The following is a 26,517-nucleotide window of genomic DNA, read 5'->3' as shown; positions in this document are numbered from 1 at the left end:
CACAAGCCAAATACAAATACCAAACTCACAGAAATATCATCAAATACAAGACCAATTTTCCTGCGAGTCATCCAATGTTGTATACATGATACGCTGCATGAAATGCCCCTCAAGAGGAATCTATATAGGAGAAACAGGACAAAAACTGCGCACAAGAATGAACCATCACCACTTTAAAATTAATGAGGGTAAAATGGACACACCAGTGGGCCAACACTTCTGTGAACCAGGACACAGCATGCAAGATCTAAAAGTACTTGTTCTTAAGGGTAACTTCAAAAATGATCAATCAAGAAAAGTTTCTGAGTACAAATTTATGAAAATGTTCAAGACATTAACAGAAGGTTTAAATTGTGGAACAGGATTCATGACACCTTATGTAACATGATTGATTTGGCTTCATGATCTTCAGAAACCTGCTGGATTTCATGTATGGTTGCACTAACTCACTGGCTCCAGCCTGCTGATCACCTGACACCTAACGGATAAACAGTAACCAGCACAACTGTCATCTTCGTGTTTACCATTTATCTGCATCAGTGTTTTACTTCAGCTTACATCTGGAAATATGCCTGAAGAAGGGGACTAGATCCCAGAAAGCTTGCATCATTTAACTCTATTAGTTAGCCATTAAAAGGTATTATTTCTTACAAAACGTTGTTTTTTTCTACCTATATAATATCAGTGGTAATGATGGCTGCACAGGGAGTGCTGAAGATGTTTTAGGTCTAGTTTACATGGACAGTTCCCAGCACTAAAACATGTTTTGATGCCCTGCAACCTTTCTTTTGTGAAATCTCCATTCATGTCATTGTGCCAGAAAACACTAGAGCATTTGTAGATCCTCATTTTTAAGGTCACTGGAGTATAAGTGAGATGCATCATCTGGTTTGCCGAAAACAATGAGTAAAGCATGCAAACTGATAAATCCACTAAAATAACCATTTGCATATCGATAGTGTTTTCAGTAAAATGCCTAGTTTAGACACCACAAAAAAGCACACCAGCACACTGATCCTGCCCTCCCTGCCCCCTGATCGCCCACAGCACCCCTCAGACCCCCCTAATCACCCCCTCAGACCACTGTTTGCACCCAATCACCCCCCTAATCACCCATCAATCACCCCCTGTCACTATCTGTCAATGCTATATTTTAGATCAGGTCCTAAACTGCCCCCTGGGGGCTTCTGATCTCCCCCCCCCACACCCTCAGATCCTCCCCAGACCCCCCCCAGACCCTCCCTTCTGTGTACCGTATACATCTATTCTCCCCTGTAATCACCCACTGATCACCTGTCAATCACCCATCATTCACCCATCAATCACCACCTGTCACTGCCACCCATCAGATCAGACCCTATCAAATCAAAAAGTGATAGGTTGCCGGCACTACAGAGTCTCTAGCCGTGTGACAGGGAGAGAGGATGAACGGATGTTCTAAAAACCCTAACCTGCACCTTGTCACCCGCTCACACCCTCAGATCGCCCACAGACCTGCCCTCAGATCACCTCCCAAGTGCATTGTTTACATCTGTTCTCCCCTCTAATCACCCACTGATCACCCATCAATCACCCATCAATCACCCCCTGTCACCACCTGTCACTGCTACCCATCAGATCAGACCCTAATCTTCCCCTTACGGTCACCCAATTACCCGCCCACGCCCTCACATCAACCTCAGACCCCCCCCCCCAATCACCACGCCAGTGCATTATTTACATCTGTTCTCCCCTCTAATCACCCACTGATCACCCATCAATCACCCCCTGTCACCACCTATCACTACTACCCATCATACCCATCAGATCAGACCCTCATCTGCCCCTTGCGGGCACCCAATCACCCGCCCACATCCTCAGATCGCCCTCAGACCCCCCCCCGATCACCTCGCCAGCGCATTGCTTGCATCTATTCTCCCCTCTAATCACACCCTGATCACCTATCAATCACCCCATCACCCCCTGTCACCACCTGTCACTGCTACCCATCAGATCAGACCCTAATCTGCCCCTTGCGGGCACCCAATTACCTGCCCACACCCTCAGATCGCCCTCAGACCCACCCTGATCACCTCGCCAGTGCATTATTTACATCTGTTCTCCCCTCTAATCACCCACTGATCACCCATCAATCACCCATCAATCACCCCCTGTCACCACCTTTCACTACTACCCATCATACCCATCAGATCAGACCCTCATCTGCCCCTTGCGGGACCCCAAACACTCGCCCACACCCTCAGATCGCCCTTAACCCCCCCCCCCCTCCTGATCACCTCCCCAGTTCACTATTTACATCTGTTCTCCCCTCTAATCACTCACTGATCATCCGTCAATCACCCATCAATCACCCCCTGTCACCACCTGTCACTGCTACCCATCAGATCAGACCCTAATCTGCTCCTTGCGGGTACCCAATTACCCACCCACACCCTCAGATCACCCTCAAGACCCCCCCCCCCCCCCATTACCTCCCCAGTGCATTGCTTGCATCTATTCCCCCCTCTAATCACACCCTGAGACATCCATCAATCACGTCCTGTCACCACCTGTCACCCCTTAGCACACCTACCCATCAGATCAGGCCCTAATTTGCCCGTGTGGGCTCCTGATCACTCAGCCAAACCCTCAGATCCCCCTCAGATCAGTGCATTGATTGCATCTATTCTCCCCTCTAATCACCCCCTGATACACCCATCAATCGCCTCCTGTCACCACTAAGCACTCCTATCCATCAGATCAGGCTCTAATCTGCCCCCTGCAGGCTTCTGATCACCCAGCCAAACCCTCACCCGCCCCACCGCAGTGACAGCTTTTTTTTTTTCTGATCACTGCTGGTCTCTACGACTTAATTGTGGCTGAGACCAACCGTTATGCCACACAATACGCAACCACCAATCCAAGAAGCTACCATGCCCAGCCTTTTCGGTGGAAGCCACTCCAAGTTTCCGAACTTAACATTTTTGGGGGCCTTCTCCTTAACATGGGTCTAGTCAAACAGAATGTATTGCAGTCTTATTGGTCTACGCACCCAATTCATCATATGCCCATGTTCTCTGCTGCCATGTCCAGGTCACGATTTGAGAACATCCTGTGCTTCCTGCACTTCAGTGCCAATACAACCTGTCATCTAAGAGGCCACCCTGCTTATGACTGGTTCCACAAAATTTGGCCCCTCATAGACCACCTGTCATCAAAATTTGCAGATGCTTATACCCCTGAACAGTCATTTTGAGGCATTTGGTTTCCAGACTACTCCTCACGGTTTAGGGCCCCTAAAATGTCAGGGCAGTATAGGAACCCCACAAGTGACCCCATTTTAGAAAGAAGACACCCCAAGGTATTACGTTAAGTGTATGGTGAGTTCATAGAAGATTTTATTTTTTGCCACAAGTTAGTGGAAAATGACACTTTGTGAAAAAAAAAAAAAAAACAATAAAAATTAATTTCCGCTAACTTGGGACAAAAAATAAAATCTTCTATGAACTCACCATACTCCTAACAGAATACCTTGGGGTGTTTTCTAAAATGGGGTCACTTGTGGGGTTCCTATACTGCCCTGGCATTTTAGGGGCCCTAAACCGTGAGGAGTAGTCTAGAAACCAAATGCCTCAAAATGACCTGTAAAATCCTAAAGGTACTCATAGGACTTTGGGCCCCTTAGCGCACCTAGGCTGCAAAAAAGTGTCTCACATGTGGTATCGCCGTACTCAGGAGAAGTAATATAATGTGTTTTGGGGTGTATTTTACACATACCCATGCTGGGTGGGAGAAATATCTCTGTAAATGGACAATTGTGTGTTAAAAAATAAAAAAAATCTCATTTACAGAGATATTTCTCCCACCCAGCATGGGTATGTGTAAAAATACACCCCAAAACACATTATACTATTTCTCCTTAGTACGGCGATACCACATGTGTGACACTTTTTTTCAGCCTAGGTGCGCTAAGGGGCCCAAAGTCCTATGAGCACCTTTAGGCTTTACAGGGGTGCTTACAATATAGCACCCCCCCAAAATGCCAGGACAGTAAACAGACTCCACAAATAACCCCCTTTTGGAAAGTAGACACCCTAAAGTATTCAGAGAGGGGCATGGTGAGTCCGTGGCAGACTTCTTTTTTTTTTTTTGTCACAAGTTAGCAGAAATGGAAACTTTTTTTTTATTTTATTTTTTTGTCTCAAAGTGTCATTTTCCGCTAACTTGTGACAAAAAATAAAATCTTCTATGAACTCACCATGCCTCTTAGGGAATACTTTAGGATGTCTTCTTTCCAAAATGGGGTCATTTGGGAGGTATTTATACTATCCTGGAACTCTAGCACCTCATGAAACATGACCGGTGCTCAGAAAAGTCAGAGATGCTTTAAAATGGGAAAATTCACTTTTTGCACCATAGTTTTTAAACGCTATAACTTTTATCCAAACCAATTAATATATTTTTTTTTATCAGACATGTAGCACAATACATTTGGACAAAAATGTGCATAGAAATTTTACTTCATTTGAAAAATGTCAACACAAAAAGTAAAAAAAAATCTTTTTTTTTTTGACAAAAGTCATGTATTTTTTGATTAATATAATAAAAACTAAAAATCACAGCAGCAATCAAATAGCACCAAAAGAAAGCTGTATTAGTGACAAGAAAAGGAGGTAAAATTCATTTAGGTGGTAGGTTGTATGACCGAGCAATAAACCGTGAAAGCTGCAGTGATCTGAATGGAAAAAAAGTTTCTGGTCCTTAAAGGATACCCCAACTGAAATGTGACATAATGAGATAGACATGTGTATGTACAGTGCCTAGCACACAGATAACTATGCTGTGTTCCTTTTTTTCTTTCTCTGCCTGAAAGAGTTAAATATCAGGTATGTAAGTGGCTGACTCAGTCCTGACTCAGACAGGAAGTGACTACAGTGTGACCCTCACTGATAAGAAATTCCCCTTTTTTACCTCTTTCTTTCTTCTAGCCATTTTCTGCTAGGCAAGTGTTTTATAGTTGAGATTTCTTATCAGTGAGGGTCACACTGTAGTCACTTCCTGTCTGAGTCAGGACTGAGTCAGCCACTTACATACCTGATATTTAACTCTTTCAGGCAGAGAAAGAAAAAAAGGAACACAGCATAGTTATCTGTGTGCTAGGCACTGTACATACACATGTCTATCTCATTATGTCACATTTCAGTTGGGGTATCCTTTAAGGGGTTTTAAGACTGCAGTCCTTAAGTGGTTAATGAGGTAGAGTGGGAACAACCTAGAGCCATATTATGAGCTAAAAACATCACCTTGGTAAAGACAGAAGCAAAACAAGCATATAAAATGTCCGCCTTATCTTGTAAAATCTTGTAAAAGTCCTTTATGCTTTACCTCCTTTCTTTTTGAGTTGTTCAGCTTTTATATTTTTCAATAAAATTGGGACTACATTCTACATAGGATTTCGTGCGGCACTTCCTCCTTTCTTGCTGTCTACTTGGGTCAAAGTCGCCTTGTTCCAGCACCATCCTAGTTTCCAGGGTGTAGCGGATTTCACCTATTTGTTTCTTTTTGAGTTGACATACAGTATTTGAAAAAAACTTTTTGGGATTTGACTTTATATCACTAGCCACTTGTTTTTTTGTTTGCTTCAGGCTTTGCAAGTCCACCTTTTTGCAGTTTTTGTTGTAATCTTTATAATTCTTTAGTGCAGATGCCTTAAACACACTCCTTTTACACTTAATCATGTCCAAAATTGTATTATTTATCCATATTGGCCTTTTTTAGATCTAGAATTTTTATTTCCATATAGTATGTACAGTCTACAATAGTTATCAAAAATCTGTTTGAAAGTTTGCCATTTACTTTCAGTGCCCTTGCCCTGTAATATACCATCCCAGTCTACCAGTCTTAGGCAGTCCCTGAGCTTCTTAAAGTTAGCCTTTTTAAAATTCATAGTTTTAGTTATCCCCGTGTTCACAACCCTGTTAAATAGTAGGTGAAATATTTATTTATTATGATTACTATTGTCCAGGTGTTCTCGAATGTACACACTTAGATATAATATCTGGTCTATTTGAAATGACCAAATCAGGCAGAGCGGAGTTTCACTTGGTTACCTTTGAGTTAAGTAATTGTCTTGCAGTGTTGATATAAATCTGTCACTTTTACTAGAGAAAGTAGACTCAATATCCCAGTTAATGTCTAAATAAATGAAATCATCCATAATTATGATGAACTCACTTTTGCTTGCAGCTTTTTCAGTCTGCTGCAGTAATTGCACTTCCTCTGTGCCATTTATGTGTGAAGGTTTATAACAGACCCCAATAAGCAATTGGCAACTCCTCAGACATGTCTTCCATCAAAACTGGAGATAAGGACTTTTATCAAACATAGTTTCACAGTAGGTATGATCGTCTTTTCTTTGAAAGTTTCTTTCATTTTTTGTCTGTGGCTATATAGCTGATAAAGCTCTAGCTTTCTTTGATATCTCCAAAGAACACTGTCCCAGGAGCATTGTCTCATTGTAATACATATTTTAATAAATTCCAGTTTGTATTTTTAAACTGTGGAGCTCCCCATGTCTTCTTTTATTGAGCCTACTATCACTCAGAAAGATGTACCTTGGTGTTCAGCTTGCTCTTATGCGTTCTGGTTCACCATGAGCTTGCTGGGCAATATGAAACTTTTGAAGTTGTTCATGGCTTTTTGTCTTTCCATCTCACTAGTCTACTGGCCATTCTGGAGTCAGTTTTCCTCTTGCAGTCCCATGGCTTTTAAACCTCTTATCCATATTTGCAACTGTTGTCACAGAAACACAGGGCTGCTTGGGGGACATTTTGTAGCCTTTTGCTTTTACATGCTTGGTTATAAGTTTCATTTTGATCTCCTTAGACAAATTATTATTATTAAGTATTTATATAGTGCTGACATCTTCCACAGCGCTGTACAGAATCTAATAGTCATAGTCATATGTCTATGTATGTAACATGTGGTATATGTACTGTAGTCTAAGACCAATTTTGGGTAAAGCCAATTAACTTATCTGTATGTTTTTGGGATGTGGGAGGAAACTGGAGTGCCCAGAGGAAACCCATGCAGACATGGGGAGAGCATACAAACTCCATGCAGATAGTGCCATGGCTGGGATTTGAACTGAGGACCCAGTGCTGCAAGGCGAGAGTGCTAACCACTACGCCACTATGCTGCTCTTTTCCATGTTTGATATCAGAAGAGTGACTAACAGTACTTTTATCCATTTAATTAGTGTGAATGGCTGATTGCATGATTGGATGTGTGTAATAGTAAAGAAAACAGCTAATATATGTATTTATTGTCCAGTGCGGCATAATATGTTAGTGCTTGATAAATAAAATAAATAATAATAATAATTTTAACAATTACTATACTTCATTTATGATTTTTTTTTCTAGGAGTACCAGCACATATGCCCAGGCAATTATACAGTATCTTTCAAAGTCAAAAACCAGCACAGTACTGTATGTTGTCATCAGCACCTCGTACTTAACCACTTGAGGACCTAGGGCTTTCTACCCCTTAAGGACTGGCCACTTTTTTTCCATTCAGACCACTGCAGCTTTCACGGTTTATTGCTCGCTCATACAACCTACCACCTAAATGAATTTTGGCTCCTTTTCTTGTCACTAATAAAGCTTTCTTTTGGTGCTATTTGATTGCCCCTGCAATTTTTACTTTTTATTATAGTCATCAAAAAAGACATGAATTTTGGCAAAAAAAATGATTTTTTTAACTTTCTGTGCTGACAGTTTTCAAATAAAGTAAAATTTCTGTATACATGCAGCGCGAAAAATGTGGACAAACATGTTTTTGATAAAAAAAAAAACCCATTCAGTGTATATTTATTGGTTTGGGTAAAAGTTATAGCGTTTACAAACTATGGTGCAAAAAGTGAATTTTCCAATTTTCAAGCATCTATGACTTTTCTGACCCCCTGTCATGTTTCATGAGGGGCTAGAATTCCAGGATAGTATAAATACCCCCCAAATGACCCCATTTTGGAAAGAAGACATCCCAAAGTATTCACTGAGAGGCATAGTGAGTTCATAGAAGATATTATTTTTTGTCACAAGTAAGCGGAAAATGACACTTTGTGACCAAAAAAAAAAAAAAAAAAAAAGTTTCCATTTCTTCTAACTTGCGACAAAAAAAAATGCAATCTGCCACGGACTCACCATGCCCCTCTCTGAATACCTTGAAGGGTCTACTTTCCAAAATGGGGTCATTTGTGGGGTGTGTTTACTGTCCTGACATTTTGGGGGGTGCTAAATTGTAAGCACCCCTGTAAAGCCTAAAGGTGCTCATTGGACTTTGAACCACTTAGCGCAGTTAGGCTGCAAAAAAGTGCCACACATGTGGTATTGCCGTACTCAGGAGAAGTAGTATAATGTGTTTTGGGGTGTATTTTTACACATACCCATGCTGGGTGGGAGAAATATCTCTGTAAATGACAATTTGTTAATTTTTTTTACACACAATTGTCCATTTACAGAGATCTTTCTCCCACTCAGCATGGGTATGTGTAAAAATACACCCCAAAACACATTATACTACTTCTCCTGAGTACGGCGATACCACATGTGTGGCACTTTTTTGCACCCTAACTGCGCTAAAGGGCCCAAAGTCCAATGAGTACCTTTAGGATTTCACAGGTCATTTTGAGAAATTTCGTTTCAAGACTACTCCTCACGGTTTAGGGCCCCTAAAATGCCAGGGCAGTATAGGAACCCCACAAATGACCCCATTTTAGAAAGAAGACACCCCAAGGTATTCCGTTAGGAGTATGGTGAGTTCATAAAAGATTTTATTTTTTGTCACAAGTTAGTGGAAAATGACACTTTGTGAAAAAACACAATTAAAATCAATTTCCGCTAACTTGTGACAAAAAATAAAATCTTCTATGAACTCGCCATACTACTAACGGAATACCTTGGGGTGTCTTCTTTCTAAAATGGGGTCATTTGTGGGGTTCCTATACTGCCCTGGCATTTTAGGGGCCCTAAACCGTGAGGAGTAGTCTTGAAACGAAATTTCTCAAAATGACCTGTGAAATCCTAAAGGTACTCATTGGACTTTAGGCCCCTTAGCGCAGTTAGGGTGCAAAAAAGTGCCACACATGTGGTATCGCCGTACTCGGGAGAAGTAGTACAATGTGTTTTGGGGTGTATTTTTACACATACCCATGCTGGGTGGGAGAAACACCTCTGTAAATGTCAATCTTTTGATTATTTTACACACAATTGTCCATTTACAGCGGTATTTCTCCCACCCAGCATGGGTATGTGTAAAAATACACCCCAAAACACATTGTACTACTTCTCCCGAGTACGGCGATACCACATGTGTGGCACTTTTTTGCACCCTAACTGCGCTAAAGGGCCCAAAGTCCAATGAGTACCTTTAGGATTTCACAGGTCATTTTTGTTTCAAGACTACTCCTCACGGTTTAGGGCCCCTAAAATGCCAGGGCAGTATAGGAACCCCACTAATGACCCCATTTTAGAAAGAAGACACCCCAAGGTATTCCGTTAGGAGTATGGTGAGTTCATAGAAGTTTTTATTTTTTTGTCACAAGTTAGCGGAAATTGATTTTAATTGTTTTTTTTCACAAAGTGTCATTTTCCGCTAACTTGTGACAAAAAATAAAATCTTCTATGAACTCACCATACTCCTAACGGAATACGTTTGGGTGTCTTCTTTCTAGAATGGGGTCATTTGTGGGGTTCCTATACTGCCCTGGCATTTTAGGGGCCCTAAACCGTGAGGAGTAGTCTTGAAACAAAAATGACCTGTGAAATCCTAAAGGTACTCATTGGACTTTGGGCCCCTTAGCGCAGTTAGGCTGCAAAAAAGTGCCAATCATGTGGTATCGCCGTACTCGGGAGATGTAGTATAATGTGTTTTGGGGTGTATTTTTACACATACCCATGCTGGGTGGGAGAAATACCTCTGTAAATGACAATTGTTTGATTTTTTTTACACACAATTGTCAATTTACAGAGAGATTTCTCCCACCCAGCATGGGTATGTGTAAAAATACACCCCAAAACACATTATACTACTTCTCCTGAGTACGGCGATACCACATGTGTGACACTTTTTTGCAGCCTAGGTGCGCTAAGGGGCCCAACGCCCTAATCACAGGTCATTTTGAGGCATTTGTTTTCTAGACTACTCCTCACGGTTTAGGGCCCCTAAAATGCCAGGGCAGTATAGGAACCCCACAAGTGACCCCATTTTAGAAAGAAGACACCCCAAGGTATTCCGTTAGGTGTATGGCGAGTTCATAGAAGATTTTATTTTTTGTCACAAGTTAGTGAAAAATGACACTTTGTGAAAAAAAAACAAAAAATCAATTTCCGCTAACTTTTGACAAAAAATAAAATCTTCTATGAACTCGTCATACACCTAACAGAATACATTGGGGTGTCTTTTTTCTAAAATGGGGTCCGTTTCTGGGGTTCCTATACCGCCCTGGCATTTTACGGGCCCAAAACCGTGAGTAGTCTGGAACCAAATGTCTCAAAATGACTGTTCAGGGGTATAAGCATCTGCAAATTTTGATGACAGGTGGTCTATGAGGGGGCGAATTTTGTGGAACCAGTCATATGCAGGGTGGCCTTTTAGATGACAGGTTGTATTGGGCCTGATCTGATGGATAGGAGTGCTAGGGGGGTGACAGGAGGTGATTGATGGGTGTCTCAGGGGGGGGTTAGAGGGGAAAATAGATGCAATCAATGCACTGGGGAGGTGATCGGAAGGGGGTCTGAGGGGGATCTGAGGGTTTGGCCGAGTGATCAGGAGCCCACACGGGGCAAATTAGGGCCTGATCTGATGGGTAGGTGTGCTAGGGGATGACAGGAGGTGATTGATGGGTTTCTCAAGGTGTGATTAGAGGGGGGAATAGATGCAAGCAATGCACTGGCGAGGTGATCAGGGCTGGGGCCTGAGGGCATTCTGAGGGTGTGGGCGGGTGATTGAGTGCCCTAGGGGCAGATAGGGGTCTAATCTGATAGGTAGCAGTGACAGGGGGTGATTGATGGGTAATTAGTGGGTGTTTAGGGTAGAGAACAGATATAAACACTGCCCTTGGGAGGTGATCTGACGTCGGATCTGCGGGCGAACTATTGGTGTGGGTGGGTGATCAGATTGCCCGCAAGGGGCAGGTTAGGGGCTGATTGATGAGTGGCAGTGACAGGGGGTGATTGATGGGTGGCAGTGCCAGGGGGTGATTGATGGGTGGCAGTGAGAGGGGGTGATTGATGGGTGCCAGTGACAGGTGATTGACAGGTGATCAGTGGGATATTACAGGGAAGAACAGATGTAACTAATGCACTGGCGAATTGATAAGAGGGGTCTGAGGGCAATCTGAGCATGTAGGCTGGTGATTGGGTGCCCGCAAGGGGCAGATTAGGGTCTGATCTGATGGGTAACAGTGACAGGTGGTGATAGGGGGTGATTGATGGGTGATTGATGGGTAATTAGTGGGTGTTTAGAGGAGAGAATAGATGTAAACACTGCGCTTGGGTGGTGATCTGATGTCGGATCTGCGGGCGATCTATTGGTGTGGGTGGGTGATCAGATTGCCCACAAGGGGCAGGTTAGGGGCTGATTGATGGGTGGCAGTGACAGGGGGTGATTGATGGGTGGCAGTGACAGGGGGTGATTGATGGGTGATTGACAGGTGATCAGTGGGTTATTACAGGGAAGGACAGATGTAAATAATGCCCTGGCGAATTGATAAGGGGGGGGTCTGAGGGCAATCTGAGCATGTAGGCGGGTGATTGGGTGCCTGCAAGGGGCAGATTAGGGTCTGATCTGATGGGTAACAGTGACAGGTGGTGATAGGGGGTGATTGATGGGTAATTAGTGGGTGTTTAGAGGAGAGAATAGATGTAAACACTGCGTTTGGGTGGTGATCTGATGTCGGATCTGCGGGCGATCTATTGGTGTGGGTGGGTGATCAGATTGCCCGCGAGGGGCAGGTTAGGGGCTGATTGATGGGTGGCAGTGACAGGGGGTGATTGATGGGTGGCAGTGACAGGGGGTGATTGATGGGTGATTGACAGGTGATTGACAGGTGATCAGTGGGTTATTACAGGGAAGAACAGATGTAAATATTGCACTGGCGAATTGATAAGGGGGGGTCTGAGGGCAATCTGAGCGTGTAGGCGGGTGATTGGGTGCCCGCAAGGGGCAGATTAGGGTCTGATCTGATGGGTAACAGTGACAGGTGGTGATAGGGGGTGATTGATGGGTGATTGATGGGTAATTAGTGGGTGTTTAGAGGAGAGAATAGATGTAAACACTGCGTTTGGGTGGTGATCTGATGTCGGATCTGCGGGCGATCTATTGGTGTGGGTGGGTGATCAGATTGCCCGCAAGGGGCAGGTTAGGGGCTGATTGATGGGTGGCAGTGACAGGGGGTGATTGACGGGTGATTGACAGGTGATTGACAGGTGATCAGGGGGGATAGATGCATACAGTACACGGGGGGGGATCTGGGGGGGGGTCTGGGGAGAATCTGAGGGGTGGGGGGGTGATCAGGAGGGGGCAGTGGGCAGGGGGGGAGATTAAAAAAAATAGCGTTGACAGATAGTGACAGGGAGTGATTGATGGGTGATTAGGGGGGTGATTGGGTGCAAACAGGGGTCTAGGGGGTGGGCAGGGGGGGGGGTCTGAGGGGTGCTGTGGGCAATCTGGGGCAGGGGGGGGAGAAATCAGTGTGCTTGGTGCAGACTAGGGTGGCTGCAGCCTGCCCTGGTGGTCCCTCGGACACTGGGACCACCAGGGCAGGAGGCAGCCTGTATTATACACTTTGTATGCGCGATCGCAGGGTTAACATCCCGCCGGCGCTTCCGTATGGCCGGCGGGATGTTGCGGCGGGTGAGCTGTGACAGGCACCGGCGGAGGATCGCGTCACGGATGACGCGATCGCTCCGCCCATGCCCTTAAATGGACCGCCGCCTTTGGGCATGAGCTGGTCCTTCAGGGCTCCACTTCCCGGCCGCCTCTGTGCATTAGGCGGTCGGGAAATGGTTAAAGGAAACTGAGCACCATTTTTAACACCGAAGCATGTCAATAGCACATTAAAATGTGGTGCTTTATTTAAAAAAAAACTTCCATTTTACCCCTTTTTATATTTAAAGTTTTGTTTTTACTTCTGTGAATGGCAGGGCCTGCTTGCTCTCCTGCCTCAAGAACCCAGCCAACAGTCCTCTCTGTCAGGAGCCATTTGCAAGCTGTACACTTCTGTGTTCCGTAGCAGCTCTTAGAACCAAAAGTCCGGAGAGTGATGTCACTTGTGTTCAGCCAATCAGGCCAACGCATTTCAATAGGGATACACCTCGTTTTTTCAGGGCTTTGTGATCGTCTATTTCTTCTCTGGACTTTATTGCTGTCTTCCTATTACTAATTTGGCTAACTCTGCTTCAATTTTCATTTGTTAAATGCATATTGTTCAATGTCTTAATTGAATACCAGTGGAGCTAAAGAGTTGAATGTATATATCCAATAGGGCTCACGCCGAGACATAGCTTATATAGTCTCCTCCCCCTCCAACATCCATTTTCTACAATACAGATAACACCAGCAGAAGTGCAACTTAATTTTCTATGTCCAATGAATCTTTCTTTAGTGGATACAAATTTAATCCTACTCACTGGCGCCACTGCATGTGTACTTCTGCATGGCATACACATAGTACAACATTTATAGACTCCATCTTTAACCATAGGGTTATTCTGTTCAGTAACTGTAGGTCAATAATATTCTTTACACTCTGCGTCTTGTTAAAAATGAATTTTAGCTCTTCTGATAAAATGCCATTAAGCATCCTGTCTTTTTGCAAGATATGCCAATACTTTTTCACTATTCTTTTCACCATATGTGATTGCTGTGTATATTGCATACCTATGCATAAAGGAGGCATTCACTCATCCTTTTCCTTCGGTACCGGAAATTGAAGAACAATGAAGAACAATCACAGATTATATGTAATCAATTTATTAAGGAATTCCTGATAATGCAAGTAGAAGTAAAAGAAATGAATAGGGAAGAACTACTGGTATGTAAGGAAAGGGGAGAGTCAATGCCTCCTTTATACATACATAGGTATACTGTATGCACAGCAATCACATGTAGTAAAAAAGAATAGTGAAAAAGTATTGGCACATCTTTCGAAAAGACAGGACGCTTAATGTCATTATCATTACCATGTGAGTAACAATTGCACATATGAAGTGCCTAAGTAAACAATTCACCATGGTTGCTGATTAACTATTTTTCAAAGAAGATACGGGCAGAGATAGTAATCCTCTTTGTATCCACTTTTTTTTACACGGAAGACGTCAGAAGGTGCGTACACGCACTACTAGCCTTATCAGTCTCCAGACAGACTGTACACACGCACTACTGTCGGGAGAATGACCACCCAGCGGGAGGGTCTGATGGACCCATTGTTCTCTGTAGTAGTGCGTGCGTGTGTTCGCACCTTTAGGATCACTGTGAGCAGTGAGGCTTTCTGTATGGCAGGTTTTGGACGAGATCTCGATGTGTTTATGGTGTACGTGGCGTGGCTTGAGATTCTGAAAAATCTGCATTGGCAGTCAGTGCTGTTTTAAGTGACTGAGGGTCATCAATTCTATTTATATTGTCACTATATACAGATCTGTATATACATTGAAGTGTAGAGTTATATTTTCACAAGTGTATTTCATTTAATCACTTTTCATGCAGCATAAATCACTTTTTCAATGAGCTATAAAGGCTCCAATAAAGTTGTCTATGTGTACTTCTAACAGATATATATGAGCTAAAGCTGGTTCACACTGGCACTTTCAGGGAGAAGTACCCGGGAAAACGGATCTGATTTGTGTTTGAACAGATCCATTTCAGTCCATTTCAGGTCAGTCACTTCAGTTCCATTTCCCCATACCCCCCAGCCCCCCATCACCAAACTAGATTTTTGCTGACTAGAACGGTCTATTTTTTAGCCAGTGTGATTAAAAGCATCTCTTTCTCATTATCCCCAATGCTTCAGCATCTGTTTCCGTTTCACTGGGCTCAGCCATCCAGAAAAATTGCTGCAATGGCCTGTTTAGCGAAATGTGAGGAATGATCCATTAGAACGGACTAATGTGAACAGATCCATTGGTTAACATTGGATCCATTTGCATCCGTTACAATCCGTTCCTTAACAATCCATGAACTGAACTTTTTTTAAAGCCAGTGTGAACTGTTCCTTAAAGCGGACCCAAACCAAACATTTTTTTTATTCAAAATATTTAGTTGCACCACTCTGACACATACAAATATAAATAAACACTCCTTCAAGCCTATGAGTATTTCAGTGCATGCTTTTCACCCTCCTCTTTGCATAACTAGGGTTATACAGGTGGCAGCCATTAGCAATTCCTCCTTTGCTGGACACCATCTACTCCACCAGTTTGCCGGATTATTTGCCGGCAATATGAAAGGAAGGGAGGAGTTTCTCCAATAAATGTAAAATATTTTATATTTGTCACCATGCAGTTGAAAAAAAGGCTGTTATTTATTATTATAATTTAGAAAATAGATTTTATTTCTGAAATCTTGTATTTTTAGTTTGGGTCCACTTTAATTAGGAAGCAGTTAGGACTATTGAGGCATTTGAGATGATCTGCTTGAATTTGAAGCAGGCCAAGAGTGAAAAGCTGTTATAATTTCGGGTATCTTGCATTATTTATGAATTGGACCTTCTGTTTTATTGTAGAGAACTTTGTGTATTTTGTCTTGGTGAAGAAAACAGCAAGTACAATTTCATTACTGCTTGAGGTTGTTGTGTTGTCAATGACGTTATAATAAGAATAGGATGCAACATTTCTGTTTGAGGCCAAGAAAGGGATCACTGTCCCTGATGAGCTATATATCATGTTACAGAATGATTGTCTCCAACTGAATGGGTGGATTTGTTTATACCCTAGTACTGATAGCCATACTATTCTATTACCACTGTAATTGTTGGTTGTCATAGACATCCAAATTAGCTTAAACATGGAAAAATGATTTTTTTTGTAGTCTAGATGTAATCTCACTTTATGTATTACATATTTGTGATTTTAAAAATTAACCTTTTTTTTTTATTTGTTCATGTACTTACATTTTCTATTTCTGTATTTAATGTTTCCTTTGGCTGTTTCTGGCAAGTTTCTTTGTCCAGTTCAGTAACAGCCTTTTTGTCAACTCGTGCCAATAACTGAATCTCATATCCTCGCCAAGGATTTTTAAAAGGCACAATTAATGAATTCTTGAACACCTTTAAATCCCTTATTATACATACTAAAATTAAAATTAATTTTAGCCTGGTTATCTATGTCAAGTCCTATTATCAGATTGTGTTCTATAAAAGAGTACACTTTGTATGTTTAAAGGTTAAGGTACCAATACACTGTTTGATATTTTAAAGAGACTCCGTAACAAAAATTGCATCCTGTTTTTTATCATCCTACAAGTTAAAAAAGCTATTCTAATGTGTTCTGGCTTACTGCAGCACTTTATACTATCACTGTCTCTGTAATAAATCAATGTATCTTTCCCCTGTCAGACTTGTGGCCTGTGTCTGGAAGGCTGCCAAGTTCTTCAGTGTTGTGGTTCTGCTATGAACTCCGCTTTCCAGGCCCCTCTATGCACACTGCCTGTGTGTTATTTAGGATTAGAGCAGCTTCTCTCTTCTCTCTTATCTTTTACAAGCTGGATAAATCGTCCTCTGAGCTGGCTGGGCTTTCACATACTGAAGAATTATAGACAAGGGAAAAGCTGTTTGCAGGAAGAAACAAGCAGCCTGAAACTTCAGTGCATGAGAACAGGGGGAAAGAAACACACAAATGATCTCTTGAGATTCAAAAGGAAGGCTGTATACAGCCTGCTTGTGTATGGATGTATTTTCTATGTGTGGACATACTGTACATCAACCTACTTCCTGTTTTGGTGGCCATTTTGTTTGTTTATAAACAAACTTTTTAAAACTGTTTTAAACCACTTTTAATGCGGCGAGGAGCGGCAAAATTGTGTCAGAGGGTAATAGGAGATGTCCCCTAACGCACTGGTATGTTTACTTTTGTGCGATTTTAACAATACAGAACCTCTTTAAACAGATTTTAACCTGGGTATATAATTACATCACAATGGGATGTTTTCCACTAAGAACTGTGATTGTGTTTTGTTCTTTTCTCACTACTGCGATTCCACCAAATCCGAAACCAATTACAAAGATAAAATTCCTCCACCCTCCACCCTTCTCCCTCCTCACTCCACCCTCCTCCCTCCACCCTCCTCCCTCCACCCTCCACCCTCCGCCCTCCTCTCTCCACCCTCCTCCCTCTACCCTCCTCCCTCCTCCTCCTCCCTCCTCCTCCTCCCTCCACCCTACTCCTCCTCTCTCCTCCTCCTCCCTCCCCCTCCTCTCCCTCCTACTCCTCCCTCCACCCTCCTCCTTCCTCCCTCCTCCTCCCTCCTCCTCCTTCCACCCTCCACCCTCCTCCCTCCACCCACCTCCTCCTCCTCTCCCACCTCCTCCCTCCTCCTCCTCCTCCTCCCTCCACCCTCCTCCCCCTCCTCCTCCTCCATCTCATTGGAACGTATGCATTGCAAATGGACTAATATAAATGGATCCTATTGCTTTCCATAGAGCTGTTCACATCCATGCCAATCTGTTCCAATTAGTTCTGCTAAATGTAACTTTTTTTTAACCCAGCCTAACTGGGATTGTTTTTGATCCAAGGCCACATTTATTATATCGCATGGAAGAGAAGCAAAACTTTTATCATACAAACCAAGTTCAACATACTAAGCCATTGTGGCTGGATAGTGTACTGGTTAAGGGCACTGCCTCTGACACAGGAGACCAGGGTTCTAATCTCCATAGTTCCTGTTCAGTAAGCCAGCACCTTTTCAGTTAGGAGACCTTCCACCAGGAAAAAAGCACATATAAATGTTCTTCCATGGTCCCTTTACCAAGGACGGTATATCTACGCCCCACAGGACTTCAATTCCTGTACAGGGGTGTAGATATTTGTCTCTTGTGGCGGATGGCCGCCACTCACTCCCATGTGGGTATTCGCCTCCGATATTATAGGGGAGATGAATGAATGGGAACGCAGTTCCCATTCATTAATCTAAGTCCAGGTGACAATGATTGCTGGCATCAATTAGATACCTATGTCATTGTATCTTATGGAGTAACACGTCCAAGCATTATTTCCTGTTTAGCGTACTTATAATATGGTTATAGGAAATAATGCACAAGGACATCACATTTGGAAAATTGAAAATAAAAAATACTAATGAATGTTAGTTTCACTGGCATAGGGAATTTTCCCTTTGAGCTTTACCATAAAATACAGCCTGAGTGTGCTAGATAATTACATTCTACTGGGAACTAATCTTTTGATAAGGACCTTTCCACCTGGTCCTCATATTTAGGTTATGCCACTCACTATTAATAATGCCCATGATCCGATACACTCCGCTCAAGCCAATTACAATTATCCAGAGAGGCTGTCAGGGCAGCTTCTTCCTTAATGAGGTCATTTGATTTATAGATGTTTGCATATTCTGCTGTCTTAATATGAAAAAAGTGTTCAATAATTTAATTTTGTTCACAAACTTTAAATTGCATTAATAACACTTTGGAAAAATCTATCATACACAATGAATCTGACAAGCTCTCATCAGCCAAATGCATACAAAAGTCGGCATGTACAATTGGTGGGGATGCATATTAACAGCCCTTCACAATACAAAGTAGCACATAATCCGATAAGATCTCATTAAGATTCGGTAGCACTTGAGTGTTTATAATAAATAATTAAAGACCCATGGATTGGACAAAGCTCCAGCCGTAATAGATTTATACTCACATCATCCTGCATGTGAAGCGCTGTTGTTCAGAATACATGTATAGTTTATGAAGATGGATATTTACGGCGATAAAGGGCTTTGAGATATGGACAAAATATATATCGGTAGATATTAATACACATGAAAACATACTCCAGTCATCAGTATTTACACAAATATTGGAATATACCAGACATACATGCAGCAATCAATAAGCTATAGGCTAGCACTACAAAAATGTAATGACAGTATTATATTGTAAAATACCACAATATCCTGTGCAACAGGTCAATATAGACAATTGGACAAAAGGAGAAAAACCAACAGGTCGCACCAGGATATGCTAATATTATATTACCTTTACATGAAAGTATTTAAAAACATGAAAACAGAGTAAAGGGTCGGGGTATGGCCGCAATAAAAATATATAGTACCACAATAAATGCATATGTTTGTGTCTACCATCAAGGATATATGGGTAATAATGGCAATAATTGCTACCAATAGAAGTACATTTCATAAATAATCATATCATATGATACCTCAACCATAAATATAAATAACATTTGAAAATATACAACCATAGAATAGTATGTGTGTTCAATGAAGAGAAAGTGCAATGAGACATATATTATTCTGCGCAGTAGAGCAATAGTGCAAACCAACTGCGCCTGCAACGGCCCATGTAAAGTGCAAGTGCTGTGCAGAGGGAACCACCAAGAATATAGGAGGGAATGTATCGCACTGAGCACAGAAAAGCCACCCCAGTAAGGGAAAGAGTGAGATCGAGAAGTGGCATCCACAAATAGAAGGCTCGATTCACTATGCTGTGATAACTGCTATCACAGCAGTTATCATGCAAGCTACCGCGCGCAAAGGTTTGCGCGTGAACAGCGTTACTTCGTGTGATAAGCGAAGGTTTGCACTTTCCACGTGAAAATCGCACATGATTGCACGCAAACCTTCGCTTATCACGCAAAGTAACACTGTTTGCACGCAAACCTGTGCGCTTGGCAGCTCACCTGATAACTGCTGTGATAGCAGTTATCACAGCATAGTGAATCGAACCCAGAGAGTTGTGAAGAAAGCAAGTAGCGTGTGGATGGAGCGGTAAGGATGGAGACTGTAATCTACCGCGCTACACCCTACATAGTTTTAAGCAATATCAGTTGCCTGGCTATCCTGCTGATCCTCTGCCTCTAATACTGTTAGCCATAGACCCTGAACAAGCACGCAGCAGATCAGGTGTTTCTGACATTATAAACAGATCTGACAAGATTAGCTGCATGCTTGTTTCTGGTCTAATTCAGACAATACTGCAGTTAAACAGATCAGCAGGGCTGCCAGGCAACTGGTACGGTTTTGAAGGAAATGAATATGGCAGCCTCCATATACCTCTCACTACAGTTGTCCTTTAAAGTGAAACCAAAGTGAGGGCTATTGCACACCAAGAGCGCTTCTGAGCGCTTTTGAAAACGCTAGCACTTTGAAAAGCGCTTGGCTAATGTATTTTAATGGGATGGATCACACCAGAGTGATGTGATTTTCTCCCAAACGCAGATCCTGCAGCATTTCTGAGGAGATTCAGCCTCAAAAATAAGTATAGGAAAGTGGAAAATCGCTCTGAAAAGCACTAGATCAGAGCAAATGTCCAAGCGTTTTTTTTTACAGAATTTGTTCAATTCCTGTAACAAAAAATAAAAAACGCTACCCCAAACGCTCCAGAAATCGCTAGGCATGATTAGAAAACCACTAGGCACTTGCCTAGAATCGCCCTGAAAAATCACTTCAAAAAGCACTGAGCGTTTGCGATTACGCTGGTGCTTTTTGGTGTGCACTAACCCTGAGAGTGATATGGCGGCTGCCATATTTATTTTCTTTTAAACAATGTCATTATGGCACAGATGAGGTCCGCACACTCCAGGATGTTTGAAAGTTCAAGGATTTTTTTAATATTCAGGCAAAAGACAAGTACAGCAAAAATTGACTGACATGTTTCGGACTATACGTCCTTACTCATAGCCTTTTAAACAATACCAATTGTCTGGCAGTCCTGTTTATCTTCTGGCATTTGTAGCGTCTTATGCTGGGAATACACTAAGGCTATCATTCATGAACAGGCTGTCGGTAAAGAGAATCAGTGCGGAAAAACACAGCTGGCGGATTTTTAGACTTCTGGGTGGGCATTCATAAAGATGTATCCGTGTGCGGAAGCAGTGCGGAGATTCCCCGAGCTAAGCTGGCGGTAGGCAGGCGGTAGGCTTGCGGAGACACGGAAGCTGCCGAGTTGATACATTTCCCCGTGTTCCGCTCTGCTGCAGCTGCCTGGGAGGTCTGTGTGTCTCCATTCATTTACATTGATATCGCCACATCAGAGGGAGCGGAACTTCCCGACCTCACACCGCTTGCGGTGATCTTTATGAATGAACATTTTGCTACATTTGTACCGATAATCACCGCACAAGGCGGTGATTTATCACTCTGCTCGGTAGTGTCATTTTTCCATGCGGAAAGAGGCTTTATGAATGCTGACTTTGCCGAGTGGTCGGTAAAGTCAGCTGTTTTAAGCATTTCCGCATGCGGAAATGCTTTATGAATGATAGCCTATGTGTTTCTGCCGCTCGATTCTGCACTTGATCCATTTTGCTGCTCAATTCTCCACTTGATTCTCTTATCTTCCCGCTCGTTTTTCTTATATTTCTCCATTCACGTCTATCAGTATTCAAGCGGCAAAACGATCAAACGGGAGATCGGACATGTCAGAAATGATCTATCTAACCATCTATCGGCAGCAGAAATGAACCGTGTATCCCCAGCATTAAGGCCTATTCACATGCTCAACAGCGATCTTTTATGCAACACAATTGTCAAACAGCTTTTGTTGTGAAACAACTAAAAATAAGTATTTTGCTATTGTTCAAAAAGCTGATAAGACTGATAAGAAGTCAATCATCCAACAGTTGGATTGACTTTTTATCAATCTTATCAGCTGTTTGATCAATTGCAAAAGACTTTTTTTTTTAGTTACTTCAACTTGTTTCACAACAAAAGTTGTATGGGGCTTAACAGACAAGTTTGGTAGATAGTTGGACAGATAGTAGGCGTGTATGAACCTTTAATCACATACCTGACACACATTCAAAGCAAATTTAGTCAGACTTGAATATATTGGTAGGTGAACAGAGGTGCCAGAAGGATAAAAGTACATAAAATGTTTAAAAAAATTGCTGGGAGGAAGTGGTGGACTCGCCTCCGTTAAAGCAGACACCAAGGACTGTAAATATATAGATATACACATTTATTGAAAATACCCCAAAGATGCAATGCGTTTCGTGGGCACAGCCCACTTCTTCAGAGGTGCTCTGCTTGCTATAACTGAATTGCTGTTGTTTATCCCCTGCTTATTGCCTGAAGAAGTGAGCTGTGCCCGCAAAATGCGTTGCATCTTTGGGGTATTTTCAATAAATGTGTATATCTATATATTTACAGTCCTTGGTGTCTGCTTTAACGGAGGCGAGTCCACCACTTCCTCCCAGCAATTTTTTAAAAATGTTATGTACTTTTATCCTTCTGGCGCCTCTGTTCACCTACCAATATATTTGAGTCTGCCCCAGGTGGAGGGGTGATCTACCCCCTTTCTTCCTATCTACAGAGAGCAACTGCTTAATCCTGAGTGAGGACAGGTCTAATCTCCTCACTTGCCTAATGAGTGGTTACCTAGGTGGTAACCCGTGTTTGTGAGTATTACCATCTCACTGTTTCATTTATCCAATCAATTTTGACATACTACACCATATTGGGCTCTCGATTTCTCTTCAACTTTAGTCAGACTTGAGTCAGAGTACCTGATCTATAGCTAAAAGTATTAGAGACACCGGATCAAGAGGATAGCCAGGCAACTTGCATTGTTTAAAAGGAAATAATTATGGCAGTCTCCATATCACTCTCACCTTGGGTTCCGTTCACGCCAGATAAGAGGAAGTGTCAAAGAGACCTGAAACTTTGCCAGCTAGCATTGAATTCATATATTTAAAATTATCCACCAAGATAGAAAGCTCTGCTTATAAAATTGGAGGATATAAAAACTCTCAGCAAAATGTTTAGTAAGGAACACTTGTATGTGCGATTTTTCTTAGTTTCACCAGAGTCCTGGATTTTAAGAAATGACTCCTTTACCATGGCCTGACCCTGAGAATGCATGAATTTTTTTATTTGGTAAGGTTTTTTTATGAGGTAAGATAACAATCACTTCTTGAGAGTGATGCATCAGAATCAGGAAAGATGGACAAGTTAAAGGATTTAGGCAGCTTTGACTAGGGACAAATTGTTATGTCTAAAGCAATTCCAAAACATTATGGGCTTGATTCACAAAGCAGTGCTAACCTACTTAGCATGTCTAAAGTCTTTAGACGTGCTAACCAGGGTGCTAAGTAGGTTAGCACCGGATTTCTCAATCAGATCGTGCGCAAAGTTTTATGCGCGCAAAGTCCTATGCCCGCACTAAGTCCCATAGGCTTCAATGGGCACTTCGCACGGAGCACCCTGCGCTCTGTGCAGTGCGCGCGTAAAGTTTTACGCGCATAAAGTTTTGCGCACGAAAAGCTGGTTTAGACGTGCTAAGGGGGTTTTCACAGGCGTGCTAACAGTTAGCACCGCTTTGTGAATCAAGCCCTATGTCTTGTGGGGTAATTCCAGCCTGCAGAGGTTTTCACCTACCAAAAGTCATCGTAGGAAGGAGAACTGGTTAACCAATCAAGGGGATCAATCATGGCTGCCTTAAATCATTGCTGTGTGTGAAAAGTGAAGGCTAGCCTGTCTCCTGTCTGATTCCACATTAGAACAAATGTACCAGAAAAAAAAAACTATATGCTGGCCATAGGGGTAAGCATTCACACCACAGCATATTATAGTTTGCTGTGCATGGATCTTTGTAACTTCAAGCTAGTTTGAGTGCTCATGCTGACCACTGATCACTAAAATATTCTACAATGGCCATTTACGGTTCAGAAATGGACAACAGATAAATGGAAAAAGTAGGTTTGGTCTGATAAATCATGTATTCTTTTAGGTCATATGGAAGTTACTTTGACCCTTACCACCTACCTAAAAATGGTTGAAGACCACATACACCCCTTCATGGCAAAACTATTCTATAACAGGGCTTCCCAACCCTGTTCTCAAGTCAAGGTCCACCAACAGTAAATAGTTACATAGTTTGAAAAAAGACACACATCCAATGAGTTCAACCAGAAAATGAAGTGCAACACCAGCCTGCTCCCTCACATATCCTTGTTGATCCAGAGGAAGGCGAAAAACCCTTACCCTAGTTACCAACAGAGGTAGATAATAAGCTCTGCTGAGACACCAATTATTTCACCTGTGAATGTTCGTGGTTTTCTGCAAGACAAGTACTGCTGGTGGCACTTGAGGATAGGGAAGGGAAGCCATGTTCTATAATGGCAGAGAATTGAAAGGACTTGCCAGACACCACAGAACACCTTCAGGGGGCTGGTGAAGTTCACACCTCAACGGATAAGACTTATTTATTTACGTAAGAAGCAGACCTTCACAATATAATGCAAACAGTTTAAATGTTTTGGCTGATCAGTGTATTTTAAACAATTAAATATGCAAACCTTGTTTACCATTTTTTGCTTTATTTTGGTCACAGCAAGAATAGTTAAAAAGTTATTTAAAATATATAACCAAAATATAAATTATGTATTACTTTTTAACATATAGATATGCAAACACATACAGTTTTTTATTTGTGCAGCAATATGTTTTGTTAGCAAAGAGCACAACATACATAATTTAAAGCACATTTTTATTATTCTTAATGATGCATGGAAAACAAATCCAGATGAATCCGGGACACAGGTGGTTTCCGTGTGAGAAATAATGTACGTAGATTTCATATAATGAACCATACATTTCAAACCAATGTTAAAGAAGAAAATAACAGGAACTGATTTTTTTTTTTTGTAGATAAAGCTGTAAACTGAGCAGCTCATCACAAAACATTTAGCTTATCTAAATAATTTAATTTAAATAATAGAGCCAATGATAAAGTACATTTTTCTTAAACCTTAATTCTTGGGGGATATTAATCTAAGTACATTTCTGGTCTGCAGCCTGCACATTATCAGGAAAGTCAAAAGAAAAAATAGTTTTTTGTTTGCAGTCTAAAGCTGGCCATACATCAGGTGACCTGGTGGCCGATCGACCATCCGATTCGATTATTATAATCAAATTGAATGAAAATCGGTGCTACCGATTGCATGCCCAACCGATAATGTGACCAATTTCGGGCCGAAAATGGTTTGCATTGTCGATTGCGCATTCTGCAAGATATTGGGGTGAAGTTGGTTGGTCAGGTGTGCAGCGGTACAGTGGCCGGTTTTGGAACAAGCAACGAACCCCCTGCCGCCATAATGTATAAATATCCCCCCCCCCGTGTGTGCATATATACATTACCTGTCCTATAGCAGCCTTCCGCACATTGTCTGTCCATCTCTCTGAATTCTCACAGCCGTGTACACGCTGTCGGCGCCAGCGTGTATGCGGCTGTTAGAGCCCGTGGAGATGGAAGGACACTGTTGAAGGCTGACACAGGACAGGTAATGTATAAATGCAAACACAGGAGAGGGGGACACATTTAAACATTAGGGGGGAGCGGCAGGGCAGATGCGGCAGGCTCATCCGATTCCCTGAAGATTTCACGCTGAAATCTGACGGGAATTGGCCTGACTTATATGGACAGCTTTGACAAAGAGACAAATTTATCTCTAATCAGATTCAATTAGAGATAAATTTGTCTCTTTGTAGAATCTGCCTATAATCTTCAGGTGTATGGCTACCTTTAAGTAATTGTTTGTTGTATGACTAGAAAGTTAAATAAATGTATAGCAAAACACCAATATTGTTCTTGTAGATAGTGTAGTGAGTCATGAGCGAAAGTTGCAAGCAGCCAAAGGGTTTCCCATCTACAATTAGAACATCATAAGCTTTTTATTCCTTGGTGCGGTCTCTTTAAAATCTCAGATTCTTATGCAGCCTGCAGTCACCCGTGCTCAACAGAAATATATGGCCACCACCAAAGGATAAACCACAAAACAGGCTTCACTTCTGCATATAAAGAATGACCATTTATTGCAATTCACACACAAAGATAAAACTCCAACATACATTGAGGGTCCATGCACACTTGACCCCGGGATCGGTTGAAAAGGGCGCCCGAGCTGCCTGTATGAAAAGGGCGCCGCCATAGACATCAATGTTATTTCTGGAAATATGGGCTACAAGGTGTAGAAAAGGGCGCCCGAGTTTTGATATAGGCTACAAGTGGGCTCCCCTTTCTAGCCCATATTTTTTCGGCTACAAGGTTTTCGGCTACAAGCGGGCTCCCCTTTGTAGCCCATATTTTTTTCGGCTACAGTAAGGTGCCCCTCTGTAGCCCATATTATTGACTTTTTTTGTAGCCGAAGTTTTTATATGGGCTACAAGCACTGTAAGCCGAATTATTTCATTCCCCCACTATCCATGGCGGCCTGGAGGGGGAATAGTAATTAACACATCCCGGAGTTATTTTCTAGCCGAAGTTTGTATATGGGCTACAAGCGCTGGAAGCCG

The 26,517-nt window shown here is 42.2% G+C and overlaps 1 long non-coding RNA gene across 1 annotated transcript in view; it reads left to right on the top strand.

Moving 5' to 3' along the window:
* The first annotated feature begins 6,248 nt into the window (after nucleotides 1-6,248).
* LOC137546824 (uncharacterized) overlaps nucleotides 6,249-26,517 on the top strand; it is a 60,035-nt gene continuing 39,766 nt past the window's right edge. Inside the window, exon 1 of the long non-coding RNA XR_011026384.1 lies at nucleotides 6,249-6,377. This is a non-coding gene — a long non-coding RNA (uncharacterized lncRNA). The remainder of the gene's footprint in view (nucleotides 6,378-26,517) is intronic.

Source organism: Hyperolius riggenbachi, chromosome 2 (assembly GCF_040937935.1).
Source record: "Hyperolius riggenbachi isolate aHypRig1 chromosome 2, aHypRig1.pri, whole genome shotgun sequence".
NCBI classification, from domain to species: domain Eukaryota; kingdom Metazoa; phylum Chordata; class Amphibia; order Anura; family Hyperoliidae; genus Hyperolius; species Hyperolius riggenbachi.
Note: the sequence above shows the minus strand (reverse complement) of the source record. Positions and strands in the feature narration are given on the sequence as shown.